General features: G+C 41.8%; 1 protein-coding gene and 1 non-coding gene across 4 annotated transcripts in view; one reads left to right on the top strand and one right to left on the bottom strand.

Annotated features, from left to right (window-relative positions):
* Nucleotides 1–20,767, bottom strand: part of Axin1 (axin 1) — a 55,150-nt gene that overhangs the window by 20,538 nt on the left and 13,845 nt on the right. The gene's annotated exons all lie outside the window — the stretch shown is intronic.
* On the top strand, nt 11,728–11,853 carry LOC116910733. The gene has a single exon (XR_004389251.1). It is a non-coding gene; the product is annotated as a U6atac minor spliceosomal RNA (small nuclear RNA).

The following is a 20,767-nucleotide window of genomic DNA, read 5'->3' as shown; positions in this document are numbered from 1 at the left end:
ATCTCTCTACAGCATTTGGCACTTGCCTACTAGCTGATTTGTTACATTTTGGAATTTTTATTTTGTTGTTGTTGTTGTTTTAACACTTTACAAGTTTTCAAGTTAAAAAAAAATTAGCTAGGCATTGTGGCACGTGCCTTTAATCTCACAACTCTGGAGGCAGAAGCAGGTGGATATCTTGTGAGTTTAAACCCAGCCTGGTCTACAGAGCCAGTTCCTAGAGACAGGTGATCTTATAAGTGCAGGGCAAGCCCGGCAAGCTTTGCAGAGAGCAGAGGAATGGGCTCCAGGAAGTCAGGGCTACACAGAGAACCTGCCTCAGTCAGGTGTGGGAACACACATCTCTGAGGCAGAGGCAGGTGGATCTAAGTCTAAGGTCAGCCTGGTCTACAGAGCAAGTTCTAGAACAGCCATGACTACACAGAGAAACCATGTCTCAAAAACAAACAAAAAAACCCTAACCAACCAATGAAATACAACAAAAGGGGGGGGGGGGGACCCTGTCACGTTGTGTTTGGCCTACATGCACTCGTGTATACTACATGCATGCCTAGTGTCCATGGAATCCAGAGAGTACTGAATCTCCTGGAGCTGGAGTTAGAGACAGTGGTGAGTTGCTGTTGAGGTGCCAGGAACCCAGCCAAGGTCTTCTGCAAGAGCAGTTACTGCTCTCGACCACTGAGTCAGGTCTCTCCAGTCCTCCAGACGTATTTTTACTGTGTGTGTGTGTGTGTGTGTGTGTGTGTGTGTGTGTGTGTGTGTGTGTGTGAGAGAGAGAGAGAGAGAGAGAGATAATTAATATATATTAATATTTATCTATATAAGTAGTGCATGCAAAATATTTTCTCCCTAAACATACTTTTTCTTACAGTCAAGGCCCTCTTACTCTGGTCACTTGAATGCATGATCCTGCCTTAGTTTTCCTGAGTAGTTGGGATTACAGGACTGTACCACCATACCTGGTCCCTTTTTGTATTGAGCACACACAGGCCTTTTCATTTTAGGTCATAAACATATTCTTCTATTATTCTTTAAAACAATTAAAAGATTTTCTTGAGGCAGAGATTTAGCTCTGGCTGATGAACTTGTACTGGTTTTATCTCTGCTTTCCCAAGTACATGACCTATCATACCAAGCTTCCAGCAGTTTTTTGCTTGTGTTTTAAGAAAAGTCTCACTATGCAGTCCAGGCTGGCTCAACTCACATTCCCTTGCCTTAACTCTTCAGATACTGGGGTTACATCTATATGTCACTACCCAGGCTTCCAATATCCACCCTGAGAGTGTTCTTTAGAAGACTATCCATCTTATTTTGAGACAGGGTCTCTCACTGGGACCTAGGGCTTGATGATAAGGCTAGGATAGCTATCCAGTAATTCCCAAGGATCCTGTCTTCATCTCTCCAGTACTGATCATTACATATGGCTTTTAATATGGGTGCTGGGAATCAAACTAAGGTCCTCACACTTACATAACAAGCATTTTATTGAATCCACAATGAATGGCCAATTGGTAACACTAACTACTACATGATTAGAAATTAAATGCTGCTTTTAGCCATATCCTAACTTGACTTTTAACGTGGGAATTGGGATCCATGGTGCTGTGCTGAGAGACAAACTTGTAGCAGCTGCACATCTATAGCAGTGGTTCTCAACTTGTGGGTAGAGACCCCTTTGGGTGTGTGTGTGACATATCCCTTTCACAGAGGTCATATATCAAATATCCTGCATATCAGATATTTACATGATAATTCATAACAGCAAAATTACAGTTATGAAGTTGCAACAAAAATAATTTATGGTTAGAGTCACTCTAACATGAGAAACATATTAAAGGTTCACAGTAGGGGGGTTGGGGATTTAGCTCAGTGGTAGAGCGCTTGCCTAGGAAGCGCAAGGCCCTGGGTTCGATCCCCAGCTCGAAAAAAGAACTAAAAAAAAAAAAAAAAAAAAAAAAAAAAAAAAAGGTTCACAGTAGGAAGGTTGAGAACCACTGATTTACATAGGGCCTCCTGACAAGTCTCTTCTCTAAAGATGGCTGAGCATGGTGGTGCATTCCCCTTTAACCTCAGCACTTGGAAGGCAAAGGCAGGTGAATTCTGGGTCTGTGTAGAGTGGTTCTTTTTTTTTAAGATTTATTTATTCGTTATATATAAGTACACTGTAGCTGTCTTCAGACACAGAAGAGGGCATCGGATTGTAGAGTGGTTCTTAACCTTAATGCTGTGACTCTTTAATACAGTTCCTCATATTATGATGACCTCAACCATAAAATTATTTCCATTGCTACTTTAGAACTGTAATTCTGCTACTGTTATGAATTATAAATTGTAAATATTTTTTTGAGATAGAGGTTTGCCAAAAGGATTATGACTCAGCTTGAAAACCACTGATATAGAGCTCCAGGCTAGCCAGGGCTATATAGTGATGGCCTTCAATAACTCTATTCACTGTACCTGAAGTCAGTAAAATAGAAAATAACAAAAATGGAGCTATTTAAGAGGTTTCTCTGTTTGGATCTTAGATCCTAGGGTTAGAGCCCTTCCCACTAAGCAGTAAGCCATAGACTGTACTTGCCTGCCAGGCACTCTGTATTGTACCCTCAGTGTAGGAAGATGAGGACCACCCAAACTGTTTCTAAGGAAACAGGCCTCCTTTAACCATCCACATGCATCCTCTGACCACCTACAAGTATGCGGCGGTGGCAGGGATGCTACAGGTGTACATCACTATAGTCACTCTGCACTTTTCTTTTTTAAAGATTTATTTATTATACATGAGTACAGTGTTGCTGCCTTCAGACACACCAGAAGAGGGTATCAGATCTCATTATAATGGATGTGAGCCACCATGTGGTTGCTGGGAATTGAACTCAGCACCTCTGGAAGAGCAGTCAGTGTTCCTAACCACTGAGCCATCTCTCCAGCCCACTGCACTTTTCAAAGTTCTCAAAATAAAAATTTAATGGAATCCACGCAAACATGCCCATCTTGACATAAGTACAAAAGCAAATTGATGAAGAAAAGGCAGTCTTTTTAATAAATGGTGCTATGGCACCTAGACATGCACAGACCCAAAGAACGAACTTTTATCTACATCCCACACTTATACCAAGCCAAGTCCTGCAGCTCCTGTGTTCAGCCTGAGCTACAGTGATGCTCCACACTCCATTCACTTTGCCTCTGCCCACCTTGACTCAGCAACAGGCCCTGACACAGTGTCCTGAGCATCAGTGCTTCTTTCCAGCCCTTGTAACACCACATATCAGCTGACGTTCAGGCTATTTTGAGTGGCACTCTGGTCATCCGTGGCCAACCCAGAGTGCACACAGATATACTCATATATGCATTTGCACCATGTGTACGCTTAGTGCCTACAGAGGCAAGAAGAAGGTACTATATCTCCGGAAACTGACGTATAGGCAGGAATGAACTGCCTGATGTGAGCGCTGGGAACCAAACCCACATTTGACACAGCTATGGCGTCTTAATACCTGGTTCATCTGTCTCTCCCAGCTAGAAGCTACTTGGTGACTAAATGCTCTTCAGGCTTCCTAGGATATCTTCTAACATGGGTCAATGAAAACACTTATCTTAGGGCTAGGGAGATAGTTCAATTATAAAACAACTGCTATGCAAGCATGAGGACCTGAGTTCATCGTTCATAAAAAAGCCAGGTATGGGGTTGGGGATTTAGCTCAGTGGTAGAGCGCTTGCCTATGGCAAGCGCAAGGCCCTGGGTTCAGTCCCAGCTCGAAAAAAAAAAAAAAAAAAAAAAAAAAAAAGCCAGGTATGAACTAGGCATTGAAGCCTATGCTTTAGCCACAGCACTCAGGAGAGAGGTGGGTGACAGACAGACAGGAGGATCTTTGTGAGTTTAAGACCAACCTAGTCTACATACAGAGTTCCAGGGCAGCCAGGACTACAAAGAATCGTCGCTGCCCCCCCAACCCCCACCTGTGTGTGTGTGTGTGTGTGTGTGTGTGTGTGTGTGTGTGTGTGTGTGTGTGCTGGTTTGAATAGGTATGGCCCCCCATAGAATTATGTGTTTGAATGCTTAGCTATAGGGAGTGGCACTATTAGGAAGTGTGACCTTGTTAAAGGAAGTGTGTCACTATGGAGCCAGGGTTTTGAGGTCTTAAAGGCTCAAGCTAAGCTCAGTATGAAACCCACACAGTCTCCTCCTTGCTGCTCGAGGATCAAGATGTAGAACTCTCAGTTCCTGCTTAAGCACCATCTCTGCCTACATGCATGTATGTCTCCATGCTTCTCGCCATGATAGCAGACTCAAACCTCTGAACCTGTAAGCCAGCCCCAATTAAACATTTTCCTTTTTAAGAATTGCTGTGATCAGGCTGGAGAGATGGCTCAGTGGTTAAGAGCACTGGCTGCTCTTCCAGAGGTTCTGAGTTCAAATCCCAGCAACCACATGGTGGCTCACAACCATCTGTAATAGGATCTGACGCCCTTTTCTGGTGTGTCTGAAGACAGCTACAGTGTACTTATATATAATAAGTGAATAAATCTTTGAAAAAAAAAAAAAAAGAATTGCTGTGATCATGGTGTCTTTTCACATCAATAAAACCCTAAGAGAGTTTCCCTCCCTCCCTCTCATTTTTTGAGGCAGGATTTCTCTATGTAGCCCCTGGCTGTCCTTAAACTCATAGATCCATCTGCCCCTGCCTCCCAAGCACTAAGATTAAAGGTATATACCAGGGGTTGGGGATTTAGCAAAGAGGTAGGGCTCTTGCCTAACAAGCGCAAGGCCCTGGGTTCGGTCCCCAGATCCGAAAAAGAGAAAAAAAAAAAAAAAAAAAAAAAAAAAAAAGAAAAGAAAAAAAAAACCACCCAGTTCAAAAAGAAAGAAGGAAGGAAGGAAGGAGGGAGGGAGGGAAGGGGGAAGGGAAGGGGGAAGGAAGGATGAAAAGAAAAAGAAAAACAAAAGAAAAACGAAAAAGAAAAAGCAGAGCTTACAACCAACTTTTTCAGCACATTCCTTAACGGGCAAGCAGGACTGGGATGTGGCTAAGCGCCAGGGGACAGATGGACTGACGGACATACACACATACAGAATTTAAAAATTATTCATGCATATGGATGCTTTGCCTGTGTGTAAGTCTGTGTACCACATACATGTCCAGAAAGGTTTACTGATTCCCTGGAACTTCAGTTACAGATGGTTGTGAGTTGCTATGAAGATGCGGGGAGTTGAACCAGGGTTCTCCAGGAAGAGTAGCCAAAACTCTTAACACTAAGCCAACTCTCCAGCTCCTCGTTTGTTTTGCTTTGTTTTGTTTTGAGATAAGGCTTCAATATACAGCCTAAATTGGCCTTAAACTCACATTTATTCTTCTGTCTCAGCCTCCTAAGAGGTATGTACTACAGCAGGCCCAGCTTGAAGCACTGGTTTTTGTTGCTGCTGTTTGTTTTGGTTTTGTTCTTTCTTCTCTCCTGTGCTGAGTGATCACTTGACTGCCTCAGTCTCCTGAGAAAGCAACCTAACATCCATAAGTAGGGGCAGGGGCTCTACTGGCTTTAATTTGTTGTGACAGATGATGGAATACTCCTGAGAATCAGAGGCCTTGAGCTCCTATGCTGGTAGACTTGGCCTGAACTCTGCCTACTCTGCTGCTCCAAATGGGCATAAGTCAAAAACCAACGAATATATGTGTCCTCTCCCAAGACTTGTTCCTACTGTCCCAGCCCCTTGCCCTGGTACCTATGGACAAATCTGTCTTATGCCAGGGGGACATCCTGGACTGAACGGGATGTGGGCTAGAGGAAAAGGTCTGTCTAACTCTTAGGACCATCCCACCCCAGTCCTGTGTCTTTGGCCACCTAAATCCCAGAGACTCAATTCAAATTGGATGAATTCATCCAATAGTTGCTGGTTCTTTATGACATCTCTGGAGCTCAGACAGCAGTGGTGAGGACAGTGTCTTAGCAGAGTATAGAAGCCAAACAGGGGCATGCGAGTAGACTTGACCATGCCCCACTACCTGCAGGCCAATGTCTCCAGACCTGTCCCTGAAGCTCATCGTTCCTATCTGAACCTAGATCTACACTTGACTGGCAAGAGATTACCCTCAGCTGCATTCCTACCCTCAATACCAGCCTGCATCTTGCCCTGAGAACAGCAAAGAGTAAATATAAGGTACACATGCAGGAGTAACGAACATCCTCTTCCAGGCTCAGAACCATTAATCCCAGAGTCTCAGTCCCCTCACCAATCACAACAGGAACCCACCCTGCTAACATCCATGTAATGACTCAGACAAGCTGTGATTCCAGAAGAACAAAGAGATAATACTCAGTCTCTGATACTACATCTATGGTCCCAAATAGATGAAGGCAATTGACATCAAAGAACAGAAAGCATGATAGCATATCATTAAAGTCCTAACATTGTCCACTCATGAGTGACAGCATGCCACCCATGCTCAGATGCACATCCACTCACAGGAAGGAGCATGCTATTGCCAGGCGTGTTGGTGAATGCCTTTAGTCTTTAATCTCAGCATGTAGCAGGCAGAAGTTGTCTACAGACTGAGTTCCAGGATAGCTATAACTACAGAGAAACCACACCCAGAAAAAAAAAAACAACCCATATTGTTTGATATCTGGATGCTGTCCACCCAGGGATGACAACTATTATTTATCCATGTTATAATGCATACCCACTCATGGAAGGTGGTGATGTCTAGGTTCTGACTGTGTCCATCTCATTAGATCACCATGACCGTGACACCAATGTATCTTTCATTCCATATTCCCTATGCTATATCCTTTGGACAAGAGACTAGTTTCACAAGATATCTCCTCTTCCAGAGTTTATCTTCTCATACAGGGCTTCAGAACTACAGAAGAACCTGTGATGATACTAGAAGGGTGAGAGGGAACATCTCACTCTAAATTACCACAAAACCCTGGCTCACAAACAAGATCTTCCTGGGTATACCCTACTGTGTAAATATAGTTACGTACAGAACAAGCACCTCACTCACCTCTGTACCTAGAGGGAAAAGAACATCCTACTGGATGCAATCCACAACCCCCACCAGTAACCAGCAAAATCCCCTCATTAGGAATCCGGCCTCTTTCTCCCCTGTGTGGATCAGTCACCAGCACCCTCCAATAGTACATCAATCAGATGTTAGAACCCTTGTGAACAGGCCCAGGTGACCTTAGAATCTGAAGCAGCCTGCCATTCACTGTAAACCCACTTGGCAGCTTCTGATTGGGCTGGGAACAACCTAACTGAGTGGGGGTAAAGAGGGTACATGGCTCCCACTGTGCAAATGCAGTAGATGAGGTGATGTCATCAGGCCTTGAGGAATTCTGACTGAATTTCCTGTTACCACTAAGTCATCACCATTTCTTCACTGTAAAGCAGAAATGACAATGGTCAGCCAGGCATGGCAGCATCAGCCTTTGATCCTAGCCCTCTGGAGGCAGAGGCAGGATGGTCTCTGTGAGCTTGAGGCCAGTTTGATTTACACAGTGATTTCTAAGCCAGCTAGAGTTACATGGAAAAACCCTATCTAAAATTTAAAAAGAAAGGGAGGAAGGGAGGGACAATAGATTCTCTGTAGAATTTCTGAGCTCTCAGTAAATGTACAGTACTCAGTACTTGGAGAGGGTTCAGAAAACAATGCAGAAGAACCTCAACATAGACTACACTGTCTTTGGCCCTGCATCCCTCAGAGTTGGAAGGAGAAAAAAAAAAAAAAGTTGGTTACAGGCCACAGCTAAATAACATAAATATGCAACCAATTCAAGATTCTGAAGTCAGAACAACAGATCCTCAGGACCCAAGCGCTGCTGACTCTACCATGGCTCTACAGAATAGAAAGTGTGCAAGTGAGGGCCATATCTGATTTCATATCGTCTCCAGCCCAATTCTACACATTCCAGTGTTAACCCAATCAGCAAATGTTTAAAGTAACTGCTAAAGGATGAGCAAGGTAGCCTAGATGGTAAAAGTACCTAATGCCAAATCCAACCGCCTGAGTTCAATCACTAGATACACATGGTGGGAGAGAACTACTGAAAATTGTCCTTTTATGCCACACATATACCTTGCATGAACTAAAAACTAGACTATGTATTAAGAAAAACCTAGAGGAATCCAGGCCATATAATGTTGTCTCTGGGTGACAGAAAGATAAGACACCTCTGTTTACCTTACTTTCTCTTTTCTGTAGCAAATCTATCTATTTCATGTATCTCTTAATATCAAAGTGAAAACTATGGACTAATAGATGCAAAGAGGAATTTAAAATGAGCAAGCTCGGGCTGGAGGGATGGCTAAGTGGTTAAGAGCACTGCTCTTCCAGGTACAGAGTTCAAATCCCAGCAACCACATGGTGGCTCACAACCATGTGTAATGAGATCTGATGCCCTCTTCTGGTGTGTCTGAAGACAGCTACAGTGTACTTATATATAATACATAAATTTTTAAAAAAATAAAAGGAGAAAGCTCTGTAAAACTATACACTGGACTTGCTAGTCAGGGCTCAAAAGCACTGAGGCCCTAGAGACCCCTTTCTTTTCTGCTTGCACCTGAGTGATTACACAGCTTCTATCACTTTCTTCAAGAGCCTGGACTCATATAAATGGTTTCAGAATAATTCTGTAAGTCACAAATCTAATAAACACTCTAACTGATGAAGTTGAGATTTAAATAATGGGATTAAATAAATGGAATAGCTGAATGCTGATACAAACTTGTAATCTCAGCATGTAAGAGGTTGAAGGAGAAGGATAGCAAGCCTTGTCTTAAGAGGGGGAAGGTCGGTTTGGAGAGATGGCTCAGTGATTAAGAGCACTGACTGCTCTTCCAGAGGTCCTGAGTTCAAATCCCAGCAACCACATGGTGGATCACAACCATCTATAATGAGATCTGATGCCCTACCTCTTCTGGTGTCTGAAGACAACTACAGTGTACTCATATATAATAAATAAAATAAATCTTTAAAAAAAAAAGAGAGGGAAGGTCTTATTTAATATAAAATAATATAAAATATAATATTGTTGTGTGGAGATGTCAGTCCCTCACTCTAGCCTTGTCCTAATAAGCAGATATTTCAGAGGACTGTCAGTTCCAAAGACATGCCAACTCTCCTTCACAGACTCAAGATAGTCAAATAAGTACTGTAAAGTAGCAACCACCAAAGAGCTTCAACTTTGGGACACATGCAGATGCTTGTCCGTTCCTTTTTTCTTGTTTTATTTTTAAGATAGGGTCTCACTGTGTAGACCTGGCTAGCCTAGAACTCACAATGTAGAACAGGCTGGCTTTGAACTTACAGAGATCCATCTGTGTCTGCCTCCAACAGCTGAGATTAAAGATATGTGTTATCACACCCAGCTTTCATCAAGTCTTATGCTTCTTTGGGATGGAGAGAGAGAGATATGTATCCATCATGAATACAAAAACAGCCATGAAGGACTGAAAAGATGTGGTGGTACACCTTCATCTAGCATTCTCACCTTAAGCATGCGTGTATGTGTGTAGTGTAAAATACAACTTGTTAAAACTATAAACTTAGGGTTAAAATATATTTATAGGCACTAGGGGATGGTTCGGTGTTAAAAAGCTTGGCATTTAAGAAATCAAGTTCAGCTCTCCATGTAAGAAATTTAGAAAGGGGGGCAGGGGAGATGGAGAGATTAAAAGTGGTTAAAAGTGCTCACTGTTCTGAAAGGGAACCCGAGTTTGGTTCTCAGCATCCACATGGCAGCTCAGAATAACCCCCATCTGAGGGAATGTTTAACAACCTCTTCTGACCTCCAATGGCTCCTCCAATGGATGTACATACATACACCCAAAGTGTCTTGAGCCAGCTTAGGCTCAGATACAAATAAAAACCATTAGACTCTCTCTCCTTGCTTCTGCTAATCTAGCTATACCCTTTACCCAAGTTGCTGGTTTAGCTTACCCCTCACCTAAACAAGAAGTTTAAAATAGAAAATTGACTACAGATATGACAGTCACATGTCTGGTAAGCTTTAAAATAAACAGAATGTAAAACAGAAATGAATCCATCCATGATCTGTTGAAACTAGACAAATGTAGGTGGCAGAGGGAAAGAAAAGATGTAGATGACATTAAGATGTACTCTCCTGACTATGAAGCCAATGAGGAAAAGAAGAATGAACCTCTGTTTAGGGATATAAAAACCCAACTCTAAGCTGACCCTGATACCTAATTTTGCAAAGTTTTAAAACTGTCTTGCTTTCACTAAGGGGTCTTTGTTTCGCATACCTAATAGGGCATATAAATGTCAGGTGGATGGGATCCACTGCCTTCCTCCATCCTGGTCCCCATAATCCTAGTGCTTGGGAAGTGAAGCAAGCATTAACAGAAGGAGCTAACAATGGGTTCAAGTAAGAGATCTGCCTCAATATATCTGAGAGAAAAGACACCTGACAATCTCTAGTCTCCACAGGTACACCTGCGCATACACAAAAAAATTCAATACACACATATAGTGTACATACATACAATAAACAACAATTTAAAAAATGGTTACCTAGGGGTTGGGGATTTAGCTCAGTGGTAGAGCGCTTGCCTAGGAAGCGCAAGGCCCTGGGTTCGGTTCCCCCGTCGGGAAGCAGAGATAAGTATATCTGAGTTAAGAAACCAATTTCCTTCCCTCCTTCCTCTTCCTTTCTGAGTTTTTTTTGAGATGATCTCAGCCTTGGCTGGCGTGCTGGCCTCAAAGTCAGAGATTGGCTGCCTCTGTCTCCCAACTGCTGGGATAAAGTGTATGCAACACCCTGGCCAGGCCCAATTTTCTTGTGATGAGCAAAGGTCCTCTAGCAGATCAGGTACGAACCCCTGAGCTGTAGAAGAATGGGAAGCACACACACACAAGCCAAGATTTTAGCTATGTCTCATGTAGGAAAACCTTCTACACAGAACACTATGCTCCTGAGAAGGATGTAATTTTCATTCATAATGAGCTTGTATAACAAATATGACCTTCTACCTCCATCTTCATGCTACATGGGTGTCACATTTGACTTTCTCTAACTAGCTAGTCTACATGTCTTTTCCTCTTAATTCTGTTAAAAAATATTTAAAGGCCCACATATGGTGATACACACTAGTAATTCCAGCATTCAAGAAGCATAGAGATGATGACTTCCACAGATCAAGGCCAGCCTGGGATACATAGTGAGTTTCAAGCTAGCCAGGGCCACATGGTAAGACACTCTCCCCCAAAAAAGGGTGGAAAGGCATCATTTCATAAGATCGAGATCTATAATGCACAGGCTCTCTAAATTAAAACAAACAACGAAAAACAAAAAACAGGGAGATGGAAAGGAACGAAAGTATTCAAAAAATGACATCAGAAGAAATTATCAAAAGATCAATCACAGGGTTGGGGATTTAGCTCAGCGGTAGAGCGCTTGCCTAGCAAACGCAAGGCCCTGGGTTCGGTCCCCAGCTCTGAAAAAAAAAAAGATCAATCACATAACTGAAAGACAAGTTTCTTCAAGTGAAAAAAGCCTTAAAGGGAAAAACCTGCAATGCTACGAGAGAACACTAACAACAATGAACACATTCAAAGACATCCATCCTCAGGGTAAGGTCAGCATGTAGCTCAGCAGTAGAGTGTCTATCTACCATGATTAAGGCCCCAGATTCAATACCCAACACCTTAAAGAAAACAGGAAAGCCAAGTGTGGCAGTCAACACTTGTTAATAATAACATCAGCGTGTTGTATGAAAGGAGAGAAGGTTAGCACTCCCCTTGACAAGAATGGAAGAGGCCCTTGGGCCTAACAACACACATACGGTTAAGGCATTGCCACCTACTTCTCGGCATCTAACCACTGTTTTTGAAACCGGGAAAGGGAATAACAATTGAAATGTAAATAAGAAATACCCAAGTTAATAAAGATGGAGGGAAAAAAAAGAAAAGAAAATAATAACATCAGCACTCAGGAAGTGGAAGCAGGAGGATCTCTTTTAAGTATAAGGCCAGCCTGGATCATAACTCAAGTCCTAGGCTAATCTAGGATACACAGCAAGACCTTGTCTCAAAAGCCATCCTGGGAAAGAAGTCATAGCCACAGAAAGGGTCACCAGTTCAACTCCAGCATAAAGGTATAATACACTTGAGAGACATGCCACCCAATTAAATCCTACCCAACTAGGGTCCACAAAGTGAGTTTGACAACTACACAAGAACAGCAACTAGGGGTTGGAGAGCTGGCTGGCTCAGCAGTTAAGAGCACTGAAAGCTCTTCCAGAGGCCCTGAGTTCAAATCCCAGCAACCATGTGGTGGCTCACAACCACTTGTAATGGGATCTAATGCCCTCTTCTGGTGTGTCTGACACACCAGTGTACTCATATACATAGAATTAAAAAAAAAAAAAAACTTAAAAAAAAAAAAAGAACAGCAACTAGTATCATTTACTACTAACCTAACACCCAGTAGTACCATAGCACTCAACCATACCATGTATTACCACAGCATTGAACACAGCACACCATAACACAGTATCTCAGGAACTCAGACAGCATCTAGGACACCTATACTGAGGACACCATGCACCTAGCACCACACTATTGAACATCATATACACCACCAAGCACCAAGGCAACACAGTACCTTGTACTACAGTACTCAGAGCCACAAAATGCCTACAGGTTAATTCTTTCAGCTAGAGTAGGAACACAGAAGGCTTTGGGAAACATGTTCAGGAAAAACTAGTTTATTACTCATATATCACAAAATATAGCACTTCATGTTGGTAAAGATTCATGAAGAGGCTGGAAAAATGACTCAGTAGTTAAGAGTACTTGTTCTTACAAAGAACCTAGTTTCAATTCCTAGCACCCACATACCAACTAAAGTCTGTAAATCCAGTTCCAGGGGAATCAATACTCTCTGGCATCCAAAAGTCCAAGGCACTCAGTCTGAATATCCATACAAACATGTACACATACACATACACATACACACACACACACACACACACACACACAAATTAAATTTTTTTAAAAAGGGGCTGGAAAGGGGCGGGGGGTCCTGAGTCTAGTCCCAGCTCCCATGTCGAGTAGCTCAAAACTACTTGTAACTTCAGCTCTAGAGATCTGAGACATTAGGTCCCCGGGTGTTCACTCATATATACATGCACAGTTTTAAATAAAGAAATAAAAATTTTAAATCTTAGGGCCTGGAGAGATGGCTCAGAGGTGAAGAGAGTACTGGCTGTTTTCCCAGAGACACTAGGGTTAGATTCCCAGCATCAACGTGGCCACTACAATCATCTATAACCCAGTTCAGGAGATCGAATGCTCTCTTCTAGTCCCTGCAGGTAGCAGGCATATATACAGTGCCCAAACATATATGTAGGCAAAACACCCATACACATAAAATGTTTTCTTAATTAAATAAAAAACAAAAACAAAAAAGATGGCTCAACAGTTAAGAACATTGACTACTTTTCCAGAGGTCCTGAGTTCAATTCCCAGCAACCAAATGGTGGCTTGAAACCATCTGTAACAGGATCTGATGCCCTTTTTTGGTTTTGTCTGAAGACAGCGACAGTGTACTCACATAGATAAATAAATCTCAAAAAGTGATTTGACCACTGGGGAACAGAAATGCAAACACAGAGGACCTACTTCAGACTGACCATGAAGAAAATTATATAGCATGCCAACCCTAGTCTGAATAAAGGGACTTCAAGCAATTTCAAGAGAACCCACCTCGGGGGGAGGGGAGCAGGGGTCAATGGCACCCTAACTGAAAATATTACTCAGTGGAGCCCAATTATACTTGGAACAGAAAGGAAACTCTCTAAGTCAGCACCTTCCAATAGAATTTTCTAAAGAACATTCAAATAAACAACTATTAGGCTTTTATCCAAAGTATTTCATCAGGTTGTATATAACCATGGTAGCATGTTTAGAAATTCTTCAGAGTTGATGGACTTCAACATAACTATCTTCTATCTTAATCTCAATTCGGTCTCTTAATAGATGAACCAAATATAAATAGTCCAGCCAATAGCTGGGAAGTACAGCTTAATCAACAGAACAAGAACATGAGACATTTTAGCCATGGTTGAACACAGTTTTAGTGATTCATAATAAACAACGAGTCTGTTAGTCTTTGTTATCATTGCTGAAATATAGTTTATCTCCCAAGGGAAAGGCTAGCAAATTTAAGTGTCACAAGCTTTAAGGATTCTGCGGAAAACTAAAAAAATCCTTTAGTTTAGAACCTAAAGGCTGTACTATCTTGATTAACGTACCTTTTGTATAATATGAAGTAGTTATTGCTACATAAATTTGTAACATTCTGTTTGTATTTTTTCCGAGAACATAATGTCAATGTTTTCTTTCTATTTTATGTGTATGAGTGTTTTACCTGCATATATGTTTGTGTATTAGTTGTGAGCCTGGTGACCATGAAGACCAGAAAAGAGAACTGGATGCCCTGCCTGGAACTGGAGTTACAGAGGTTGTAAGCTACAGTATACTTATATATAATAAATCTTTAAAAAAAAAAAAAAAGCACACAAAACAAAAAACAAATGCATTTTTTTAAAAAAAGTATTTTATGTATATGCGTACACTGTCGTTGTCTTCAGATACATCAGAAGAGGGCATCAGATCCCATTACAGATGGTTGTGAGCCACCATGTGGTTGCTGGGATTTGAACTCAGGACCTCTGGAAGAGCAATCAGTGCTCTTAACCACTGAGCTATCTCTCCAACACAACAAATGCATCTTTTTAAAAAATATTAAGCTATCCCATTTTTTTTGTTGTGGTTTGTGTTTTTTGTTGTTGTTGAGACAGTCTCTCTTAATAGCCTTTGCTGTCCTGGAAGTCACTGTGTAGGTCAGGTTAGCCTCAAACTCAAGAGAGATCTTTCTGTCTCTGCCCCAAGTTCTGGGATTAAAGTGTTCAGTCTTGTGTTGCCTGTAAGTGCTTCCCATTCATAAACCCAGCGAACCAGTAGTATCAGGTACCAGCATCTCATGGCCTGGGAGCTCAAGACTGGAGCTAATCTCAATTTCTTTGTCCAACCCCTACCCATTGTATTTCATGGATGCTGTGGAGTTCTGTCAGACTGTGGAATTCTGCATGACTATTGACAGGCATGTACGGATAGTACGGTGGGTACATTGGGGTTCATAAGAAATCTCTGCAGCACTGGCACAAGGGATAGTATATTTAAGATTTGCTCTAATGGGGCTGGAGAGATGGCACAGAGAACTCTTCCAGATGACCTGGGTTCAATCCCCTGCACTCATGTGGTAGCTCACGTGGTAGGATCAAAGCTGCAGCTAAACTGATGTGGGTGGCTAAGCAGAGTTGGGCTGCTGCAAAAACCAAGTTGGGGCAGAGGAAGGAAGATCTAGTGTTAGAACCCTCAATGTGTCATGCACCATCCTACCTTTGCAAACTCAGATGTTAATTCTACCAGCATCTAAACATAAACTTTGTTCAGGAGGCTCAATGCCCAAGTAGAGGTAAACAGTCATCTGGTAAGAATCTCTGTACTTCCCACATATTATCTATGGCTTCTCTACAACATCCTTATTCTGCAGAATACATAAAAAACATAAAAAGCACAGTAGGAAGGTAGTCAATTTCACAAAATAAAGCCTGTGAACTTATTAAGCTAGGGTTTCTTTTTCTTTTCTTTCCTTCTTTGTTTCTTTTTGTTTTGATATAGAATTTCTCTGTGTAGGCCTGGCTGTTTTAGAACTTGCTTCGTAGACTAGGCTGCCCTCAAACTCATGCAGATCTGTAGTTGATATCTATATGCTAGTGAGGGCAAGCACAAGATAAGGCACGGTCTATGAAAAAGTAAGGCAGGGACAGAGTTTTTCTAAGGTAGGAGAGGAAAAGGAAGAACCAAGAGAAGGCAGAGAAGGACTATCGAGATCTGTATGGCCTTAAATGGCTACAAGTAGTTATGAATATTTCTTAAGGGATAGATTTTTATAAGACAATTTGTCTTATCTAGGTGGGCAGTTTATATCATTATCAATTGGTTGTGAGTTTATTATGTGGACGTTTTGTGGATTGAGAATTTAAGATATGGGGTTGGGGATTTAGCTCAGTGGTAGAGCGCTTGCCTAGCAAGCGGAAGGCCCTGGGTTCGGTTCCCAGCTCCGGAAAAAAAAAAGAAAAGAAAAGAAAAGAGAATTTAAGATATAAATATGATTGCTAAATTACAAGCTTATTGAGTTTTGATTTAACGGGATACTGGGAATTGTTACTATACCACAGGAGGTGAATGCTGGGAATGTGATCAGAGTCCACAGCAAGAAAGCCATGAAATAGGCAGAGACTCTGTGAGGAACTGGCATGGCAGCGGCCTGGCAGGCTCAGAGAGTAACTGGCGGCAGCATGAGATGGTGAGTTGGGTTGATGCTTTGTTCTTTGAGATGAAAATACCCAGCAGATGCCATGTGGCCCACCCGAGCCGGCACTAAGGCAGATGGTATTAGATTCCTTTATTAATAGTTACCACAACACTGATCTCCCTGCCTCTGCCTCCCTTTAGTGCTAGGATAGACCAAAGGCATGTGCCACCAAACCAGGCTTAAACTGGGGTTTCTAAAGTCACTATGAACCTAACTCTTGCATATTAATGTATTTGTAGAGATGTGTACATGTGGGGGGGGGTGTCATGGTGTGTTTGTACATATCAGAGAACATGTGAAAGTCATTTCTCTCTTTTCACTAAGCAGATCCTAGGGATGGAACTCAGACCTCAGATCCTCAGGCTCAGAGGCAGGATCTTTTAACTACTGAATCATCTCACCAGCCCCAAACAAAACTGACTTTCTCTCTCTTCTTACTTTTAAAACAGGCTCTCTCATCCAGGGCATGATGGCCCACACCTTTAATCCCAGCACTCAGGAGTCAGAGACAGGCAAGATCTCTGAGACTTTGAGGACATCAGGGTCTACAGAGCTCCAGTTCCAGGATAGTCAGGGCTTTGTTATACAGAGAATCCATGTCTCGAAAACAAAACGAAACAAAAAGACAGACAGGATCTCTCTAAGCAAACTAGGCTGGGCTTGAACTCACAGAGATTCTTTTGCCATCAGTGGGATTAAAGGTGTGAGCACTTCAAAACAACTTAAAGGGAAAAGGTAGTTCTACGTACTTAGTTAAATAATTTTTGCAGGCTGGAGAGGTGGCTCAGTGGTTAGGAGCACTGACTGCTTTACCAAAGGTCCTGAGTTCAAATCCCAGCAACCACATGGTGGCTCACAACCATCTGTAATGGGATCCGATGCCCTCTTCTGGTGTGTCTGAAGACAGCTACAATGTGCTTATATATAATAAATAAATCTTTAAAAAAAAAAAAAGAAATAATTTTTGCATTTTCCACTAGATATTCACAATATTTCTTGAGGGCTGATGAGGTGACTCAATGAGTAAAAGTTCTTGTTGAACAAGTCTGGCAATCTGAGTTCAATCCCTGGGATCCACAGGTGGTGGTTTGAATAGCTTGGCGCCATAGCCTCATGTGTTTGAATGCTTGGCTCACCTGGAATAGCACTACTAGGAGGTGTGGTCTTTTGGAGTAGGTGTGGTCTTGTTGGAAGAGGTGTATCACAGTTGGGGTGGGCTTTATGCTCCTGCCCAGTGTGGAACCAGACCCTCCTTCTGGCTGGCAGCAGAAGATAACCTCTTTCTCCTGCCTTGGGATTAAGATGAACTCTCAGCTTGTTCTCTAGCACCATGTCAGCCGGCACACTGCCATGCTTCCCACTATGATGATAATAAACTGAACCTCTGAAACTGTAAGCTAGCCCCAATTAAATGTTTTCCTTTATAAAAGTTGCCTTGGTCATGGTATTTGTTCACGGCAATAAAACCCTAAGACACTACACAAAGCTGAAAGAATGGACTCCACAAAGTTGTTCTCTGATATCCACACACACCAAGGTATGTGTGCATCTACACACATAATAATAACATACAAAATCTGGAGAAGGGGAAGGATAGCTCAGCAGTTAATAGAATGTATTGCTCTTATGGAAGATCAAAGTTTGATTCTCACCATCCATGTTGGGCACCTCAACAGCTTATAATTCCATCTCTCTCAGGAATCTATGTCTCTGGCTTCAGTGGGTCCCTGGACTTGTGTGTATATGTGTACTTACAAATGTGCATGTGTGCACGTATACGCACACTTAAAAATAACCTTTTAAATTTCTCAAGCTGTATGTGAGGATTTACACCTGTAATCCCAGTACTTAGGAGGTAGAGGCAGGAAAACCAGGAGTTTAAAGTTATCCTCAGCTATAGAACAGGTTTGAGGACAATCTGGGCTACATAAGACAATGTTTTGTTTTTAAAACTTTTTGAATTTGGGAGCTAAAGAGAAGGCTCAGAGGTTATAAGCACTAGCTGCTCTTCCAGAGGACCCAGGTTCAATTCCCAGCAACCACATGGCAGTTCATAACTGTCTATTTCAGGGAAACTGACAACCTCACACCAATGCACATACGATTAAATAAACTATTGAAAAAAAAACTTTTTGGATCTCGTTCACATAGGGAAAGTGGACATCCGCTAGTTAAGTAAAACCAGGGCTACCCACTGGCTTCTGTGCCAGACATTCCTTAATAGTAATGGGAGAGAAATAAGTTTTAAAAGAGCCAAGGAGCCACCCAGACACCAAGAGTGAGATATCTCAAGTTTCCTCCCCAGAATCCAAATTTGTATGTTAAGACAGTCTAGGAGGTTCCTCATTCTGAGGTCATGTAGTAAGAATTCACTCTGGGCTGGAGAGATGGCTCAGTGGTTAAGAGCAATGACTGCTCTTCCAGAGGTCCTGAGTTCAATTCCCAGCAACAATATGATGGCTCACAACAATCTGTAATGGGATATGATGTCCACTTCTGGTGTGTCCGAAGAGAGCGACGGTGTACTCACACACATAAAATAAATAGATCTTTAAAAAAAAAAAAAAAGAATTCACTCCATAGAACCAACTAGACATCTGAAAAATGGTAGGCCAGCAACAGGGACTAGCTTTCCTTAGCCCCATGTCCAAGGCAATAGCAAGAGTACCAAGAGGACTACAAGGAAGTCAGACTAAATGATGAATTTTTAGTCACAAATGGCCATGAAGAGATAGGTCAAGTCAGTCTAAGTCTTCAAATGCAGGCTCAGTAGACCACACCCTCCTCTGAAACTAGATAGATGTTCTCCCACACCTTCCTGGCCTTTTGGATAAGATCAAGTGAGACCAGATGTTCTCTTTGGAGCCTCTGACTCCCTCAAATCATGATCCAAAGTTAACCTTCAGAGTTAAGCACCTACTGGGTGCTTCCTCTTTCAATTTCTTTTTTCTACTGGTTGATATAGACATACCCTCCCATCACTTGGGAGGTAGAGGCAAGTCGATCTCTAGGAGTCCAAGGTCAGCCTGGTCTACTGGCAGACGCCATACAGGAAGAGCTGCAATAGACAAGTGAGCCTCCTGGGGATGGCCCACTGTTTTGCATGGCTGCGATGGGTTAACCCTGGAAAGGCACCACCTCAGGGCCTTTGTCCCAGGATTGTTTCTTTCTGCTGATCTGCTTCTTATGTGTGTCATGGCTGTATTCCTCATTGTTCTGACATGGTGTGACTGCACAAAGAAAGACCTTTTCTGCCTATACTCTGTTATGATTGTTTCCTGGATGTTAGCCTATTCTGTTGAGCAAATTTCCAGTAAATCAACGTCAAGTGAACTCTGTTTTATTATAAGATTTATTTATTATATACACAGTGTTCTGCCTGCATATATTCATTATAGAGGTTGTGAGCCACCATGTGGTTGCTGGGAATTGAACTCAGGACCTCTGCAAAAGCAGTCAGTGCTCTAACTGCTGAGCCATCTCTCCAGCCCCAAGATGAACTCCCCAAGATGAACAATATTATAAAATTTATTGTTTAAATGAATTAATGATTTTATAGTATTCTTGATTTGATTTAAATAGTTTTAGGGAGATAAAATAATCGATAGAAAGTTTAAGGAGATGGTTTAAGTTGTTTTGCCAGAAAGATGTTAGAATCAAGAATAGAATGTGCTCCTCCTTTCTTTTTTTTTTTTTTTTTTTTTTTTTTCCGGGGGGGGGGATTAAACCCAGGACCTTGCCCTTCCTAGGCAAGTGCTCTACCGCTGAGCCAAATCCCCAACCCCGAATGTGCTCCTCCTCATAGAAAAGGAATACAGTAATTTTCATGAGTTACAAACATACATTTCACTATAAAGAAAATCAGGCTTGGAACAAACTAATGATCAAGGAAAACATTCATTCTAGGTCAGGTCCAGGGATGAGGCCACAGGTGTGCATCAGGGTAAGTAAGGTCTTAGAGAAGGAGTGGGTAACTCTATTATGAGTGTACGAACAGGGAATGGATAACTAGCTAGACTTCAAAAATAAGACAGATGACTTGTTTCTTGGTAAAATTTTGTTAATCTATGACATAAAAACTATTGCTTTAAACTTATAATGAATTTGTGAAGTAGAAAATAGATAAAACTATTGCTTTACTGAGCTTATCGAATGATAGATAAAACTACTGCTTTGCACTTTAACAATCCTGCTGTAACCCCCTCTTGTATAACATTTTATCTGTTTTTCTTTTGTATTTTATCTGCTTTTTAATGAGGTAATTCTTCCTTTTACATAAAGAACTTAGTCTCGGGGGTATAAAAAAAGCTAAGAGAAAAAATAAATTGTTAGAGCTTTCTCATTAGAGCTCTACCTACCA

The sequence above is a fragment of the Rattus rattus genome, chromosome 9 (genome assembly GCF_011064425.1).
Source record: "Rattus rattus isolate New Zealand chromosome 9, Rrattus_CSIRO_v1, whole genome shotgun sequence".
Taxonomy (NCBI): Eukaryota; Metazoa; Chordata; class Mammalia; order Rodentia; family Muridae; genus Rattus; species Rattus rattus.
Note: the sequence above shows the minus strand (reverse complement) of the source record. Positions and strands in the feature narration are given on the sequence as shown.